General features: G+C 42.7%; 1 long non-coding RNA gene across 1 annotated transcript in view; it reads right to left on the minus strand.

Annotated features, from left to right (window-relative positions):
• Positions 1-18151, minus strand: part of LOC128416154 (uncharacterized) — a 29626-nt gene extending 11475 nt beyond the window's left edge. Inside the window, exons 1-3 of the long non-coding RNA XR_008331158.1 lie at positions 17263-18151; positions 14918-15140; positions 8131-8270 (exon numbers count right to left, since the gene is read on the minus strand). This is a non-coding gene — a long non-coding RNA (uncharacterized LOC128416154). The remainder of the gene's footprint in view (positions 1-8130; positions 8271-14917; positions 15141-17262) is intronic.
• Between the last annotated feature and the right edge of the window lie 1439 nt (positions 18152-19590).

Below are 19590 nucleotides of genomic sequence, written 5' to 3' on the forward strand. Positions count from 1 at the left end.
TTCCCCCCAAATTCTGACCATGAAAAGTTAAAGTGCGGCTCATATTCGCGACCTTACAGTATGCAGCCAGGGGCACGGGGCAAACAGCGCCAGGAGCGCATCAAAGCAGCGCCTGCCCCACGCGTAGTCCCCTTTCCCCCAAGGCCGGGAAGGGAGAGAGCGAGGAAGGGGAAAGGCTGCCAGAAATGCATCGCGCCCCCCCCCCCCCCAGTATGCAACCAGGAAGGGAGCGGCTTATATTCGGGTATTTTTTCTTTTCCCTCCTCCAGTTTTAAAGGTGCGGCTTATATTTGGGCTAATACGGTACTACTTTAATTTTAAGTGTATTTTTATAAGATGAAGCAATGTAAAATAATTAACTGCAACATCCAGAACATAAAGCTCTCAAAGTAAATGGAAGCAAATTAGAACCAATGGAACGAGATTCACAGTGAATGAGAATGGAAGTCTTGACCTGTAACACAATGTACAAGTCTGCTTCCACTTCTGCTCAGAGACAAGCTGCTTTAAAAGGAGGTCACAACTATTTATTCAACAGTTTGCTGGTAAGTAATTTTTACCCAAAATCAATGTCTCTTATGATACTCGGCTCCTAATCAGAGAGCTCTTTATAAACTTCATACATCTCTGTTTTTGCAACACTTATGGGCTCGAATGAATACTGCACTGTTATTGTTCAAATCAGCTACTGATGCAGACAAAGGCTGTATTCACATGGTAGTTCTATTCTGTTTTCCTGATGTTTCCGTAATTGTTAATTTCCACATTATATTTGAGCTTTCACACAACAGAAAATAAATACCTATGTGAATGCTGCCAAAGAAGCTCACAAAGTAAAGAAACTTTCCCTCAGAGTTGCTGTTGGAGTTGGCATTGAAACGCCTCTCCTGCTTTCCCTTCTTTTACTGTACAATTTCCCACTTACATTTCAACCTTGTAAGGCACAAAGTCTGATATCAAACAGGTATAACTCTAGGAAATGGTAAGATTAGAAATGGGCTCCTGCACTTCTCATAGATGAGCCTGTTTTAGCCCTTTTAAGAATCAAAGCCCAAGAAACCCATTCTGTTCATATGCTTAACCTTCTTGCACTAAACAAACTCCCACTATCTATTCCATCTCTGAAACTGTATACAGCAGGCCGACTCAATAACATCTCCACAGAGGTGGATTTTGGTTCTGTTGCACTGAGCACCGAGCCTAGGGGGCACTGCAGGTTGTCACAACTATGATGCAGTGAATTGAGCAGAACAGGTGGTGACGGGGGGGCATGTACTGAATTTTGGCTTTGCACAAGGCGCCACTGAAATTTCAAAGACCCAAGTCCTCTCCTGATCTCCAGGTTCACTGGATCAGTTCAGTGCACAAGCTAAATAAGGCCAAGCTGAAATGTAGGCTGAAAAGAGATGCTACGTGCCAAAAGAAAGAGCAACTGAGACATAAAAGACTTCCCATTGCCCCCATTTTAGTATGAAATTTAAGCTTGACATTTTTTAAGCTGTAACAATGTTTTTTAGCAGCACAATCATATGCAGAAGTCTCACCAGGTTCTATGGGAATTACATCCGAAATAAGTGTACACTGTATAGTAGCATTAACACACACAACCCTTCAAAGAAGTTTAGTCATCTATCAATTATATTAAATGTCTCTTACATCATAGCAAAATAAGGGTAAGAACTGTTGCATGCAGCACAATCCTAGACAGGCCTACTTAGAAGCAATTTACACCTAATATAGTAAGATTTCTTCCCAGTTAAATATGCTAAAAGACATAAAGATAAGTCAACTCATTTTGTTTAAGAATGAACTGCTAAGCGTAGACTCAGATGACCTTGTATACCAGGTGGGGTAGGTGGTAACTACAGGACACTAAAAAAGAAGAGCATATTCTAAATGTTCAAATGTGCCCCACCCCCACTTGATGTTTAGAACAACTCAGCAAGCTGGAAAAATTAAATCAAAGCCTATTTGAGAACAAAATATTCTCAACTGACAATCTAGCCTGCATGCAAGGGATTTCCTATATACAGTGAGGTAAGTTACACTGTCTCTCTGAGCCTTCACACTATCCTTCTGTAAAATGTTAATAAAATGTCCCTTACAGCGTGGAGAACTAGTGATAAATATGCTAGTGGTGGCTACTGATGTATGTGTGCGCACTTACACTGCATAAAGTTTATCCAGCTAAATACTTCATAAAACTCTACCACAAAAACTTTGCTGAAGTTAAAACTAAATTTGGGCCATTGATGCTATAAGGAGCTCTATTCCACAAACTCTTGGTTCCAGGAATCTCACTCTTTTAAATAATAAATTATTACTTGCCTCCCTCCTTACATAAAATGCATATTTATATATTGGCCAGATTCAGATAATCAGCAGTAAAAAGGCTATGCAAATAATTAATCTTATGTGTTGTATCCAAAGCATACATGTTCTAAGTAAATTGAGGTTTCATACCACATGCCTTGGTTATACTCGGCTTAAACGATTGCTTGTTCTTTCCAAGTGGAAAATTAGTTGCCCAAGTTTGTTTTATGTCAAGATAGGGATAGCAAATGTTAAAATTTATTTTACAGGGCACATGGTACTTTTCCAGGTATGGAAAAAAAGGTATTAAATGTAATATTAAGTCAACTAAAGCAGAAGGTGATAAGACTTTCCCTTTCCATCAGTTGGTTTTACAAAGCTATCTGAAATCCATTCAGCTCTGGAATTAGTTTAATACTCTCTAAGTATATGTGGAAATGTAAGGACTGCTTGACCAGCAACTTTCGTTCACACAAGTCACCACTATAAAATACTGCAGAGAAGCACTACTATCCCAATTTTACAGAGGCTTAATATTTCCAGAACTACAAAAGGGTTCTGTAGCAAAGCAAGGAACTGAACTTCAGAGTTTCATGTCCTAATAAAGTATTTAACCATGAAGCACTTCCGTTCCTTAAATCAGTGGTTATCTATGCCAATGTTCTCTTTTCCCGATGCCTAACGGAGGAATGCTTCAATTGTATCCTGTTGCTGAATGTGCCACAGGAGACCGGCAAATATGTTAGGTAAGGTTACTTGTCTGTAAGACCCAGTTCTTGAGAACTTGACAGCTGTTATATAAGGACCCTGGTTTAAAATTATCAGCCATTAATCACTGCCCCCATTTTCAGTATCTCAGCTCCACAAACCTTGGAGCAATGTTTTTGTTTCCTCCCCTGGAGGCTGACTTGTCACTCTCTGTAATTCAAGTCTGCCTGTAATTCAATACCTTCTTAAGATGAGAAGGGTTGAAAATTGTAGAGGCTCTCCAGAAACAACCAATACCTCCTTGAAAAGTTAGGCCAATGGTTGGAAACAGCAAAGGGGAAAAAATAGTAAAATAAAAATGGAATCTCGCATTTTTGCCTATCACTCTAAATGGAGAGAACCAGGAAACAAATGAGACGGAACAACTTCCAGTCTGCTGGTGGGTAGGTAAGGTGGAAGAACTGTCCCAACAGGTAATACTGAAGACATCTGCAGTTGGGGGTTTTAAGAGATTTTTGCAGACATCCATAATGAAGGGACTTGTGCTTCTACAGCTTAAGTTCATAAACCGCACTTCTGTAGCTGGGGTTTTTGTAAATACTTTGCTGATCCAGTGCAGAAAGGATGACCCTGCGGGGTGAAGATGTACCCTGGGATTCAATAGGCACTGCAAAACGAACAGGCAACCACACCAAAGCCTGACCAATCCACTGGTTTCAAACTACCTGCCAATCGCTTCTGTTCCCTTCTCTTTTCCGTCTCTGAGGCCTGACCACACCATTATAGTCATAGCTACATACAGTTCTACTGTACCCAGCAACCATTTTCTCTACATCAACTAGTTAACTATGCTAGGCTGCACATTTCTTTCAGGGCCAATTCTGACTGATAGTTAGCTTTATCACATATGTTTGTATTTTTTAAGTGGCATCCCCTCTTAAAAATTTGCCATGAACCTTTTAAAACATGTACCACCAGACTGATACGGCACAAGCCAGTCTTACCTAAAAAACAAGCCAACTCTGTGCTAGAAGCAGTAATATTCTAAAACAGAAACAAGGTAGTAAGCCCAGTGAATTATTCATAAAAACAGCATAATTAAACTGGAGGTGGGGAAAAGGGAGAGGAAAAGAGGTTGTAGCAGTGTAACAAAGAACATTCCAACTTTCCACGGTAACCAATAAAATTACCTCCTGCTAGTTCTAAGTGTTATCTGATTATTTTGCCATCAGAAACAGAACCTAAACTACTAGCATCCCCAAACAATTCAAAACAAAAGTAGGACCAGAGTCTTCACCATCCTGTATACTGCACATAGGGATGAATGGGTCAACCTATTTCTGTCCTGTCCTGTTTTCATGTATACATATAAATGGCTCAATGTCATTTGTGTGCAATTTTTAAAGGGGAAATCCTTTAAAGAATGTGCAAAGTTTTGTTGCAGTGGGGGTGGGGGCAGAGGCGTAGGAAGGTCAGATGGTACCCAGTGCGGAAAATTTCTTGTCACCCTCCCCCATTCATTTGGTTTTTTTTGGGCCTGCAAAAATGGTTTTACATTATTTCATATTTCCTTACAAAGGAATAATAATAAGTAATAATAATAATAATAATAATAATAATAATAATAACAACTTTTATTTATATCCCGCCCTCCCTGGCCGAAGTCGGGCTCAGGGTGGCTAACATCAGATACATAACATTGGTATAAAATCAAACAATAATTAAATTACCTCCTAAAAACATGTCAAAATCAAATTGAAGTCTAATTAGATGGCTTTCCGCAGGGTTAAGGTTGGGAACAGTAAGTGCTCCACTGAATTGAAATTTCAGCCTTCACGGCATAGGAAAACGGCCAAGTAAACAGCTATTTTCGTGGAGGAGGGTCAAGATATTAACTGATATGCATGAAATTTCATATATAGCTATATAATCCCTAGTGTAGTAAGATAAGACCTTTGGAGCAGGCTTCCCCCCCCCCCCAAGTTTTTTATGAACTGCCCTACTAGGGCAGTAATTGTTGATAATTTGTCACCTCCCCATGATAGAACCTGGGGCGCCCCAACCCCCCACTTCCTACGCCCCTGGGTGGGGGGTGCTGTACTTCTGTGGTGGACAAGGCAAGGGGAAATCCCATGGATTTCCTGAAAGACAGAAATTAGTTTTCATGTGCTTTGGCTATGGATTTTTGTTTTACTCAGGAGGCTTTATTCACGAGGAATGCATTTTCCCACCTACCACCACAGGCTACAAAACCCCCAAACGGAATAGTAATAACAACCTTAAACAACTATGTGAATGGTCAACGAGGTAAAGGGGTTTGTTTCAGCCTATCAGCCTCACCAGACAAACCCAGCCAGAGGGGAGGGGTATTAATAATAAATTATTATTATATAACTCATATATGTACCTTCATTCTAGCACATTCATGCCAGTCTCCATAACCAAGATTGCTTGAGGAGGACCAGAGCAGGGAAGACTCGTTTTGTTCTCTTACCAGTGCAACCCAAGCCTCTGCAGTATGTTTGGAGCTTGCTGTCTTCAGTGCAGCCAACACACTTCTCGCAAGCCAATACCAGCAGTCCACACAGTCTCTGTATCAATTCTGTCTCACTGCTTCATGTGTACTGGAGCCTCTGTGGCATCATTTTATTCTCAACGGACTAGGAAGGCATATGGAACAGCCACCACTGACATTGCAGACTAGTCAAACTATGGAAGTACACATGGGTGGGGAACACAAAGGAAGAGAAGGAGAGTCTTCTGCTTCCTTTTCACCATCACACATTTTAAAGACTTGCTGATGAGACCATTACTACAAGAAAGTTACAGTCCTGTGCACACTTTCATGGGAACAAGCCCTGTTAAGTACAACGGGTCTTCCCTTTGAGTAAGTATGCATAAAGTTGTGCTGTAAATAAGTTCAGACTTTTACTTAGGCAGAAACACCCAGGTGCACAATCATACAGAAAATAAGAACGTCAAGTTCTTTAGTCATTTATGGGACACAAGTTGAGTTACAGATTCTCCAAGCACAGGGTGTTTGTGTGTGTGTGTGTGTGTGTGTGTGTGTGTGTGAGAGAGAGAGAGAGAGAGAGAGAGAGAGAGAGAGAATGTGTGTGTGTGTGTGTGTGTGTGTGTGAGAGAGAGAGAGAGAGAGAGAGAGAGAGAGAGAGAGAGAGAGAGAGATTGGCTGTTTGCCGGTTGTTTCAGGCATCAGCATTCAGCACTATCCAAAATATTATTATTATTATTAATTAAATTTGTGTATGGTCCAAAATTGTTAAAAACGAGACTAAAAAACAAGCCTTGCGTTCACAATTTGTCTTTTACAAATAGCCAGTGCTTAGGGAAAGGGGAGAGAGCTTGACTGGGATCACAATGTGTAGGTGGCTTTAACCATTTCTCCTGCTACAGTTCTGAGCCATGTTGCTTCCCTTGTAGCTATTTACATGGGAGTAAAGGCTCCCAGTGGAGTGAATGGAGCTCCACCCATGCAAACACTAGGCCCAGTTTCTATTGGGACTGGGGGGGGGGTTAACACCCTCCCTGGTACTGATCCAGCTCAGGGAATACACTATATATTGCTCTTGAGTGCTAGGAAAATGTTGCCCTCAAGAGCAAACCATATGAATAATGTAACACAGGAAAAGCCAACATGGTGCCCTACAGTTATTGCTTGATTCCAACTCCCATGAGTCCCAGTCAGCATGGCCAAGATTAAGGGATGTTGGGAGTTGATGTCCAACATCATCTGAAGGACACCACACATAATGTGTCATTTGGCCCAAAGGCAAGTAACTCAAAACGTTCTTTCTCAAAGCACTCCGCAGTCTCTTTACTTTTCTGGAGCGTTAGCCAACACAACAATTTGAAAATCAAACCGCTCTTCTTCATCTGCAAGAGTAAGGATAATTGTTCAATTTGATCTAAAGATTAATCATTTATATACTGAGCCTAAGAAACTCTGGCAACGTGACCAAGATAGAGAGGTCAATGAAGAATGACTTCACAGGAAAGCTAATTTTATGTGGGGAAGGGCCTAGATCAGTGGCAGAGCACATGCTTTCCATTCAAAAGGTCCTAGGTCCAACTATTGGTATCTCCAGATAGGGATGGGAAAATCTCCTGCCAGAAATTCTGCTCACCCGGATCGTGGGCGGCAGCTGTGGTATGGCTCACTGCCACCGCCAGGCTCCTTTCTCTGCTTCCAGCAGCTGGCGGGAGATGACATGACCTCTCCCTGCTGGCTGAGGGTGTGGGGTAGAAATTTGAATTTGGCCTGCCTGTGAAACTGACCAATTACGGGCAGGCTCAGGAGGCTGGCACAGTGGGGGGTGGAGCTTGATGAAGACTCCTGCAGGGTTCTGGTCCTATTCCCAGACATAAATTAGGCCCGCCTCCTTACCCTTTACCGCAGTTGAACTTTTCCAACCAGAAGTGCACCCATCAGTTCCAAAAGTTACGTTCCCAGATATGTAAACGCCACTGGATGGGAACTGGAGCTTTTATAGGAATTATTCCAAGTGGATACACACACATAAATTTGGGAAGGGAGGAAACTTGAAGGGACCTGCTATGCAACCAGGAGCCAAGTATTTTCTTTTCTGCATTATCTGTGGCCTAGTTCAATCCAAGACGTGGTGCCGAGATTCCTTTCCTTCTGCTCACACAACATCCCAGAGGTGGGCTCCCTGGGCAGCTGCAGTCAGGCAGTGAAGATAGTACTGAGCTAGATGGACCAATGGTCTGTCTTAGTATAACAGAGTACCCTATGTCCCCATTTTATATTTTTATTTTAAAAAAATTATCCCACGTTTGTTAGGGGGGAAAATCAAGTATGTTTTCACTGGGTAATGACTATCAAGTACGTGCCCAGAGATGGTAGTTGCAAGGAATAATATGGGTATCAATAAAGAAGGGAGCTAATAACTGTAAACAAATTAAAAGAGTTACAGCCGATAATGCCATCTCATTTGTTCATACTTTCTATGCTGAATTCTTTTCTTCAATTATTCTATTTGGGTCCATAAGAATTTGCATCATACTCTGAAAAAGCAAGATCTTAAAATAACAGAAAACTAGAAGCTTATGTGCACTCCTGTGCCTTACCACATCAGGTTTTGATGGGACGAAGGAATGGCAAGCATCATCTACCAGACGAGACAGAATTCCTGCTATTAGGCATCATTCTCTCCAAACTTTGTGGTCTGTTGTGCATCTGATATAAGATTGTTCATGAGGTAAGAATTCTGGGAAAATAAAGCAAAAGGAAGTTGGCATCAACAGAAGAAACAGCACACAAGTAAAAAACCAACTCCCCACATTTATGTTTCCTTATTTAAAACTGTAGTGTTTATCATATTCTTGAACGTCTGACTCGTGATTTTAAAACTCCCCCTCTTTCATCAAAGGGCCATATTTCCGCGAAGTACGGTAATAGAAGTTACCGTCAGTTGAAGTCAATGAGAACAATGTTGTCAAACAACTTCTGATAAGAAAGGGTTGGGCTTTTTACAAAAGTTAAGCCATGTTGCTCAGCTGCTTCTAATGATGGGTGGGGGTGGGGGGAGAAAATGTAGCACATCCTTAAGTGTTTTATTTACTCCCACTGCACCAATTAAGGGACCATAGGGGTGGCAGTCATGAATACCTGCTGCATTGCAGAGAGTGGTGCTGGTAAAAGGGCTCTACTGCAGCCCAGTGCCTCATTTTCAGAAGCAAAAGAAAGGACGGGCTTTGCAGGGCCTCTCCTGCCTTGCAAAAGCCACCATGAACTATGGTAGCATTTAGAAAAAGGTCCAGTACAAAGGAATTTATACCCCAATAGACAAGCCAGTTGGAGCAAACCAAAATGGAAAAGCTAAACACCCCAAATTAAAATGTGTGGTGACAGACAACATGACTGACAATGTTAAAAAACCATAACATTGCTTAGAGAGAAAGAAGTTATGCTTTATCTCATTCTGATAATGCTGAACTTGATGGCACTATGTCTTTCAGTTTGGTGGTGAAAAGGGGACTTCCCAGATGCGCAGTAAAGCGTTTGAAAAATTACGAACATCCCCTCCCCAGGCCAGAAGAAGGCTGAGCATAATCAGTTAGCATCCAGCAGCTGCAGAACATCACAAACGTTGGTTATATTGAGTAGGTGGGTGAGGAGGAACTAGGGAGGTGGGAAATGGGCCTGCTTGATGCTCTAACATCTTATATTGTTCTGAAGGTGAGAATTAGGTTGGCAGGAACGCATGCTGCAAAATAAAATAATAATAGGTAGGGAAGATTTCAAAAGGTGAGAAAGAAGGATGGCATCCTTTTTCTCCCTCGCTGTCCTTTTTGGGCTTTGAACAATGTCACAAGACTCTCCCCCACCCCCAGGAACTGTGAGGTGTTGGCAGTGCCCCACCACATTTTGCATTTGGATCCCCACTTGTCTTATTATGATACCAACTAGGAAAATTCTGATGAAAATGGAAATACAGTGGTACCTCAGGATGCGAATGGGATCTGTTCCGGAGCCCCCGTTCGCATCCTGAAGCGAACACAACCCGCGTCTGCGTGTGCCATGTTTCACTGCTTCCGCGCATGCGTGCGACATCATTTTGACCATCTGTGCATGCGCGCGTGGCGAAACCTGGAAGTAACGTGCTCCGTTCCTTCTGGGTTGCCGCGGAGCGCAACCCGAAAATATTTAAGTTGAAGCACATTTATCCCAAGGTATGACTGTAGCAGAAATTGCCCATTTATTTATCATGTCTAGAATGGAAATCAATCCAGCAAATAAGGTCAGTATTTGCTGTTGCTTTCTGGCCACCAATGATATGTTCCGCCCCCCAATCCCATTTGTATTGCGTTTCCTTTGCATTGAAACAAATGGGATGGAAGAACGTAATGACGTGATTTACGTAGATTACATAGTTACCGTAATTACGTACATTAGGCAGATTACGTAACTTCGCCACAGCAAACAGCAAACCAAATAGTGTAGTCTTTGGCAGAAGACAAACAGCAGGACAACGGAAATAGTGACGCATGCGATGAAAACAGGGCAGAACAGAAAGAGGTACCTTCTTCCATCCCTAACAGGAATTTAAAAAACACGGACTAGGACAATGTTCCAACTGAACCATGTTCTACAACAGATGCAGTTTCCCTCTTCAAAGATCTCATTAAATCACCTATGAAAGTTAACACAAAGCTGGCTCTTTACCTCATGCTAGCCAGCTTCTCTCACAACCGAAGCTTGCAAATCCACTTTAAATCCTAGTTTCAAATCCTGGTGAAGATGAACACCCTGGTTAGCATTAATTATGGCTACTGCTGGTGCACAGTGTTGGTTTCAGCTTTTTTTGGCAGTGGCGAGGCACTGTGCCTGATCTGCACTGGGTGGAGGCAGCTGCTTCATCACTTTGCTCTTACCAGGCCTTGCATGCTTGGGAAATGCACAGAAACAGCAAGTAGGAAGAGGAAGAATAGGGAGGCACTGCGAGCCAACAGTGGGCCTTGCTGGGATGTGGCCCTCATCAGATGCCCAATGACCTTGACCTCTGATACCAGCCCTGCTGGTGCACACAGCATGCCACTCCCCATCCTCGCGGTCCAGTGCAAAGAAAACTATCCCTTTTAGAAATTCGTCACAGATTTTGAAACATCCATGGAACACATTTTTGAAACTTTGGCTGCAGGGTGAATGAGGGTGTAGTGGGAGAAGCCCTGGTGATTCAACGCTACACGCCACAGCAATCAGATCTGCCTCTGACTGTCGCACTGAAATCCTCACTGTATCAAAGAAGTGGGAGTTAAAGAAAGTTACTCTTCTTTACCCCATACCACAGGGCACAAGCACAAAAGGAGGTAGAACGGCCTAGAGTGGTACAGTCCATTTGGGGAGTTACCATTACCAGTGTAAAGAGGGCAATGATACCATGTGGTTTCCACTCCCCTTCTACTCTGTAGCACAGATGTACTTCCTTACACATCCCCCACAACACTGTTTAAAAATATGTACATGCAACATATGAAGGAAGCCAACTGTGAGAAAAAGGTCGAAACTGGTTAGCCAGGATCTAAAGAGCTACTTTAGGTACACACAAGGACTTGGACATGCCTTGTGAGGTCGTCGTCTTCTTCTTCTTCTTCTTCTTCTTCTTCTTCTTCTTCTTCTTCTTCTTCTTCTTGCAACCCCATTACTCCATTTCAAGAACTGTCCTCCATGTGGAAAACAAGGTCTTCTTTACATGAACCAGAAGGCTGCAGTTATCTCTCAGGCACACAGAATTGGTTCTTTGGAGCTCTGCTGTTATTTTTATTTTTCAAAATTATAAAAGAAGTCTGATTTATTTACTTATTAATCAATCAATCAATCAAAAGCTAAACATTTGGGTCACAAAAAATCCCCTTCATTGTTTTGTCTCTCACTGACACCATGATCAATGAATTATTTCAGCCTCAATCCATGATCTGCAACACCAACAGGGCCTCTGACTCTGTCAAATGCATCATCTGCAAGACAGGATAAGGGCATATCAAACACACTTCAACACAAGGGAGAAATGAATGGCTTCATGAACTAAGCCCTGACCACGCAATCCTCTGCTACAGTCATAAATGTCTGGACCAGAGCCACAGCCACATATGGATACGCCCTAACTGAGTTAAGGCAACAGTCTACATCACAGGGCCACCTATGAAGCACATGTAATATTTTTACCTGTTCTTGAGACATGAACAGACTTTCATTCCACTTGTGAATAAATACTAGGAGCGTTTAATCTAACTCCCTAAACAAATAAGGAAGGCATTAAGAGAACAAGCAATATTATTCCAGTTATATTAGTCAAAGGCCACACCAATCAACCTTTACACTTCCTGCTTGCCATTCAATTTAGCAGCAGATCTGAAATTATCTGGAGCCAAATAAGTGGCCATGGTAGCCTGACAGGATTCCCCAAAACAATGACACTCAGGAAAGATGTTGTGACGCATTTAGATTAGACATGTTCAACTGCTAGTTCTCTACAGGGTCAGATTTTAACATGCAGACCACAGACTACAGAGGACATCTTACCACCAACAACCATAAAAAGGCAGCAGACGCAATATATCAGGTCCTTAGATTTGCAAAAACTGTGAAAAATAGTAGCAGCAAGTTCATGGGAAGATAAAGTCTGCCAGACCAGAGAGTCTGTCTGCTTCTTTGGAAGGGCAAGGAAAGTACCAAAACAAAAGTGAGGGCTAGTGCATTTTCCTCTCTCTGTCTCTCTGTGTGTTATCTGTATACATATATACTGCTGCTACTATGGCAGAAACTACCAATAATGCTATGATAATGGCAGCCACAGAGAAAAGCACAACTTAAGATGCACTGCCGTCTTGACAAGAAAACAGAGTGAAGAGTTTTTCTACCTGGAGGTAATTGCTCAATATTTTGGGGACCTGACATCAAAACATCCATTTATTCCACAACAATGTTTTCTATATGGTTTTCTAAGTATTAGCTTGGTGTTTTTTTTTTAATGTGATCGTTTCCATCCAAATGTAAGTCTAGAAATCCTTCCTTATTTACTATTCCATGTGCTACATTATTGCTATTCCCTGCGCTATATTATTGTCAGTTCAAACTACAAGCAGGCTAATGAACTACCCAGAGAGCTCCCATTATCCCCTAGTGGGTCTCATCCCACCACCTGGGCTCCATTGTTGTACAAGTCATACCAAGCAGGGTGTTCCAATGTGACACAAGTAAATAATTTGGGATAGATCATTACATATGATTACACCTGAAGTGGAATTCATGCCCCTTCTAAATTTAGTATCCCATCTCTCCGGCAAGTAAACATACAATGCTGCAAAAGAAAGTTCAAGAGACTGCAGGATGCAGCTATGCAACACAATGGAGTGAGTCATTAGAATACTCCCAATTAACTTAGTTTCAAGCAATTATAGGGTTGTTGTTTTTTGGTAAAACACGTATCTGATTCTGACCATAATTTAGGGTTTCACATTGCTTTTGAATTCATATTTGAGTTCAGACTGTTGCAGAAGGAATGGCTGGTAACAAAATAAAGATGTTGGTTCTGGGCGTATGTCTCAGAACCACAAGTAAAACATAATCTGGGGATCTGGAATACGCTAGTGGTAGATGGTGATGCAGCAAAATGGCCACCCAAGCAGCTGCGTGGCATTGCCCCTGCTCAGCCAAGCAATTCGGTGAGGGGAAGCAGTCGTGCTAAGAGAGATTTCTTTTAAAAATCAAGATACTTTTAATTTTTTTTAAAAAAATGGCAACAAACCTAACCTATTCAGAAACACAATTCTCCATTGCCATCTTTAATACAGGGACACTTGTACTTTATATGTGGCCCTCCTTAATAAACAGTTTCAAGTTCATTCTTTTCCATTATCATCACAGCCACAACAGAAACCCACCTTCTTTTTCTTACCCTTGACAAGGTTGGGGAGGGAGGTGGAAATAGTCGACAAAGGCCACACCCAAACCACTGCAAAACACTCTCAGGCGCTGGATTAAAAAATTGCAAAGTGGAACTGTGTTGTTTTTTATTTTTGCAAGGGAGGGGCTCAAAGGGTCGGGGAAAAGCAAGTTCTATAAGCACAAGGGTAGGGTTGTTGTTTTTTTACGTGCTCTCTTAAGAAACCGAGAGAGAGAAAAGCGATAGAGTAAACGAAATTTTCAAGAAGACTTTATTCTCCTCATAGCATCAGCAAAGCTCCCGACACAAAACCCAATACTGTTTTGATATGACGTGGAAATTAACAGCAGCAGTGCTGCAAGCACTGAATCTACTCTGCCAGCAACAAAATGGCCAGGAGTGCAGTTGCCGCCATCTATATTCTTCTGCTGTTAGCTGCGGTGAAAGCAACACATGCAGACACCACAAACAGTTTTGAGTAATGACGTGTAGTTTTAATACAGAGGTTTTAAAATGTGTTTCTTCCTCACGCCCACTTTTGTTTGCATCTTCTGCCTTCTCAAAGAACAGCAAAATACAGATGCATCACAATGGACCACTACCAAAAATAACACCATTCAGAATCATGTCCAGCTGTTTGCTTAGATAGCACCAATTAAAAAATGCATAGGAGTTGTTACACTGCCCTGATATGTTCTATCATGTCTCAGTGTACTTCACAAAAACTGTGGAGTCTTATTGCAATGGAACAATCCCAGGCCTATGAGGGAGAATTATGGTCTCGGTAAAGACTTGGAGGTATTCCTTGTTAAAGAAATACAGTTTGAAACATTTATCAGAGTCAGTTCTTGCCATGCCCACTTTGCAGAAAAGAAAACGGAAGCAAGCAGAAAGAAACAAATTAGCCCAAGGTCACAAAGCTCAGCCGAGAACAGCAAATTTTCAGACTTCGAAGTAAACCACATAAGCTTCCAAACTACTTTTAGCCAAGGCTCACCTGCCTCCAGTGTCCCTGTATGAATAACTCCGGACACACGAGATGGACAGTCTTGCTTTCCTCAACCTACAGAAATATTACACCTCTCACTCCTTGTAGCTTTCAGGTTCCATAGATTCCCTTGCAGGAGCAGCCACCGATCACCAAAGAAAGTGGTTTAAAAAAACAAGCCCCCTAATCCAGATTCACAAAAAACAACAAACACCAACATATCTGAGCGTGGTAAGAAAAATAGCAAATCTATCTCCATGCTCAGTCCTAAACATTCAGAAAAGTGTTTTAGGGAATACAGAAAAGAGAGGAGTTTGTTCCATCCATATTCCTCATTTATGAATCCAGTTCACTCCCCAAAATACTAAGGAACGCCATTATGGATATGTAACCCCTAGTGGTCATGTCTAGAAGACACAAGAGGTGTTTGTTTAGATGGCGTCGGTCAAAATGAATTTAACCCAGCACTCTCCCAACCTACCCAGCTGCATTATAGTCTCCAAGTCCTGCCAGGAACAAGCATGATCTCAGCACCGAGTCGGTCCCTTCCCAGGAGCGGCCATCGCAGTTGTGCCTCCTGTTGCCCTCCTCTGCGGAACTAGCACTGCAGGATGCAAGACTGCCTCTGGAGGAGACAGCTCTGCAGAGCAAGGGCTCACACCGGGGGCGAGGGGGAGGGAAAGAGAGAGAGAGAAGTGGTGCACCTACAATGAAAGAATTTCAAATTAGGCATAACACTTGGCAAATCAGAAAGGAAAAATGAAGGTGTGCATGAGGGGATAATATAGGAGGGGTGTATTTGCTGTGTCTCCTTGCCTTCCTCCTTCCACGCATCATGTCTGCCTCCAGAAATGGCTTCCTGATTATTTCTCTCCTCCCCCTCCGCCTCTTGCTCCTTTGAGCTAGCAAATGTTAATAGAAGACTATGCATATTCACCTTTCTTGGGGCTTTTAAAGCCTACTGGTGAGAATACATCTTGTAACAACACTTGAGAAGACAGAGTACTTTAAAATAAATTAAGATGGAGAATCAAAATGCATCTGATCTGGTTCCAAAGCCAGCAAACTGCTGCCGAACGACTGTCTGTACTTGACTCTCTCTATGCCGGTGAGTCACCAACACAAATCCTTTTACCATCGTAAACCCTTCAATTCATTGGAGCATTTTATGAGAAAACGCCACAAGAAACTCACCCTCTCATGTTATGTGATAATGCTAGTTACTCTGGATTTCATGGCAGGTTCCAAAGAGAAGAGAAGATAGACCCCATCCTCCAGAACAGAATAAATGGTTGACTGGGATTGGCTATGGGATAGTCCAGAATGGAAAATCTGATTCATGAAATGGTTAAAGCAAGCACTACGTCTACCTATATGCCGGATCCTCATCCCCCCCACTCCGCTCCCTGGCTCGATCTGGTGGTTTATTCTTCTTGACCGTCCACCTATCGTTCTCCAGCCATCTTAGAACTCTCCATCCCCTCCTTTTAAAACAAAACAAAATGACAGAAAGCAAGCCTCATATATCTTACCACTATGTTCTGTTGCCATTCAATCCCATCACAGCACTGACTTTGAGGTTACACTGACGTAACCTAGGACACATTTCAGTTTTGGTTCAGTCCAGGTTTTTACATATATACCAGTGGCAGGCACTCTCACTGCCCCAAATAGTTTACAATACATGTAAATAGCTCTGCCTAGTTAGAATTTTTCCACTCACAGACAGAGATAGCCACCCACCAAAGTCTCTTTTTTGTTGTCTCTTCTGAAGCCTATAATAATGTCACGTCATCGTGGCTTGTCTCACAGCAGCCGGAAACACGCCTGTTACTGATGCAACTCGAGTCACAGAATATTTGTTTTTCCTTCTGCGTCACTTGAACCAGTAATAAACTAAACTAATCCACAATACTCAAGTTCCTGCTTTTTTGCTTTTCTCTTTAAATGACCAGCCTTGAGAACACAGACACATTCCAAAATGCCTGATTTAAGGAAAAGGAGGGGTGGAGAGAAGCAAACAGCCAACATTTTAAGTCACAAATTGTTCAGACCCCCTTTTAAAGCAAGAGGAATGGAACATTTAGATTTGATATCCTGGCCCCAGCCAATCTGAGGCAGCTTTTCACCTGCCACTGCCTCTCCCTCCAATGGAAATGTGTGTTTAGAATAAGAGCCCTCCCCAGCCAATCATGTGTAGGCTCAGGCACTCAGTTAATGATGCAGCAGTACAGGGAAGACTATCACATGTGAGCTGGAAGACTGCCAACATGGAGACACGGAGAGAGCAAGGTAAACAACTTTCCAACGCCAAAATGATGACATTTAATTCCTAAACGCTATCTTCCCTTCTTAACTCAGTCCCTTTCAGCTGGCCTGGAGATTCACAGTGTACCTGTTCCCCCTGATGCTTTTTAAACCCAGTAACATGCTAGGCAAAGATCACTGCGTCATCATTCACCACTTTCTGAACTATGCAGATACAGTCCCTCGGATTTAAAAATCCAGAGACTGTCTTTTTAACCCCTCTGCCAACTCCTTGATGTTAACCTCTGAAAAACTACTGTTCTCTCTTCCTTCCCCAAATCTGCATTACAGCTACGCAGTGACATTTTACAACCTGTGCCTTCATTCCATTGGTGTGACGCAGGACACAGCCAACAGTATCTAGCCACAGAAAAATAACACGGGGTGTAAGAGTTCTGGGGGTGGAGAGTTTGGGGACAGAAAGAAACCCCAACAAATACCCACATACACACACACACACAAGCATAAATGAGACAGTCGGTTCAACTCCCCCACCCCACATCCCAATCCGATACGTACGTAAGGAAAAAGAGGAACCACGAATTCTGTTCATCTACACCTGTGCAGTCCTCAACCCTCTGTTTGCGCCGCCGCAGGATAGAACATTCCAGAATTTTCCTCCCATTAACCCTTCCTATGTATGCCCCCCCTTGCGGGATTAACTGCGTTGCATCTTTCCGGTATCATCAGTGGACAAAATCTGCTGGTACCAAACAAGCTTCAAAATAGCGGTTCTTTAAAAAAAAAAAATATGCTGTATGGGTAAAGGAAGCATGCTTCCCAATGTTGTTATCACTTCTCTTTCATGAGCTCTCTCTCTCTTGCTGCAGCAGGGCTGTTGCTAGTAGACCTATCGACAGAGCTTGCTTTCCCTCTCTCTCTCTCTCTCCCCCTCTGAGCTGTGTGACGCAGCTCAAAATTCTCCAGGCTGCTCCTTGTGTTTTAACAGCAGAACTGCAGCTTTCCCCAGAGAGCCGATGCCAGCAGTACCAGGGCCGGACAAACCAAGAGAAAGTCACTCCCAGGCTCAGCACCCATATCTCTGCGCTCCCTCCTCATCTTGGTTTCTTTGCTTCATTTCCAAGCTTTCCCTTTCTCATGTTCGCATCGTCAGCTTCATGTGGCTCTCCCACAGTTACACTTGCTAGCTTAACTCTTTTCAGGGTTGGCAAGCATCTCCTGAAGAGGCACAGCTTAAAAACAGAGCAAAGTTTCGTGTCATTAACCCCCACCAGCTCATTCCCGTTTATAAAGCAACACAAAGCAGATGTTTTTCAATCCTCAAGAAAAGCTAGTGCACATCCCAGTGACACATGCAATATAATTTTTGATTTAACTCAAAGGGCAGCGAAGGCACTGCAGTTTGGAAAAGACAGTTGCTTTTAGGCACACACCCGAGCACATGCTTTTAACCGTTTCATTTCTGCAAATGTCTGAAAACTTCAAGCCTTCCACACTCCACTCAAATACATTTTGGAAATTTGTTAATTGGGGGGGGGGGGGTAAAAAAACAACCTGTCTCTGTGGATGCATGAAACTCTGCAGGCCTAGGTCACCAGCAGTGTTAGCCTCAGGAGAGGGTTTTTCTTACAACAGCTAATCACTTCAGCATGGTGAGAGGAGCAAATGGTTTTCCCTCCAAAATGTTCCAGGGGTGTGTGTTCCCCTGGCAGCAAGCTGTGTGTTAACCCTTTCGGCCCCACAGATAAGTTTACTGGAGTTCAAATGGCCTGTCTCAGCTGTGAGAGGAAACCATTAGGAGCACCAAGGCATGACAAAAGGACCATTTGGGGAGCGATTCTTGAAAATCAGAATATGAAAGACGGAATATTTTGCTTTGTTGGGGTAATTCTGAAAGACTAGATAAAAGAAAGGCTCTGGTGAGCCCCTCAAAACAGAAACATGCCAGCCTTAAATTTGTACTGGAAGGCTGACTGCACAATTTTGATGTTCTAGCAGAGCTGAAGAATCCAGTGATTCTCCCCCTCCCTGTTCTTTACAGAGTTATTTTAGAGTTATTCACTGCCTGAAAGTGACATCTGTTGTGCACAGATGCATGCAAGAACAATCGCAAAACTTCCAAATGCTAAAACAGTCCACACAGAGATGCAGAGCTCAAAATGTATGCGGAGGCAAGGCAAAGGAGTAGTGCTGGACAACGATAAAGTACAAGGCCCAACAAGACTCCCAAGAGTTCTGAGTAAACTTCCTTGATGTCTTTGATTCAGCAGCATTTCTTTCAACTCTTTCCCTTCAAAGCTTTTGTCTTGTTGTTTTGATATGCAGAATTATTTGATTCATATTCAGAAGAGTTAAATAGGATGCTAAATGGTGACTAAATGGGTTTGGGCAAGGGAGAGGGGGTTTCTGTTTGGGTACTTGCGAGTCTGTATTTGGCTAGGAAACGTTACCAAAATAAAAATAAAAATGACTATTTTAAAGTACTAGTAAGGCAGTAAGAGGGACGTGGGTGGTCTAAACCACTGAGCCTCTTGGGCTTGCCGATCAGAAGGTCGGCGGTTTGAATCCCCGCGACTGGGTGTGCGCTGCTCTGGTTTTGCCAGAAGTAGCTTAGTCATGCTGGCCACATGACCCGGAAAAACTGTCTGCGGACAAATGTCAGCTCCCTCGGCCAGTAAAGCGAGATGAGCGCCGCAACCCTAGAGTCGTTCGTGACTGGACTTAACTGTCAGGGGTCCTTTACCTTTTTAAGGCAGTACAACAGCAGTAAGAATTTGAAAGGCAACGTTGTTCCTGCTATGAAGAAACTGCTTAGTTTTCTTTGCTTGGAAAAGCCAGAACTGTACACAAGATGCCTACAGGGTTTGAATCCCGTAACCTGAAAAC

The sequence above is a fragment of the Podarcis raffonei genome, chromosome 6 (assembly GCF_027172205.1).
Source record: "Podarcis raffonei isolate rPodRaf1 chromosome 6, rPodRaf1.pri, whole genome shotgun sequence".
Lineage (NCBI taxonomy): Eukaryota > Metazoa > Chordata > Lepidosauria > Squamata > Lacertidae > Podarcis > Podarcis raffonei.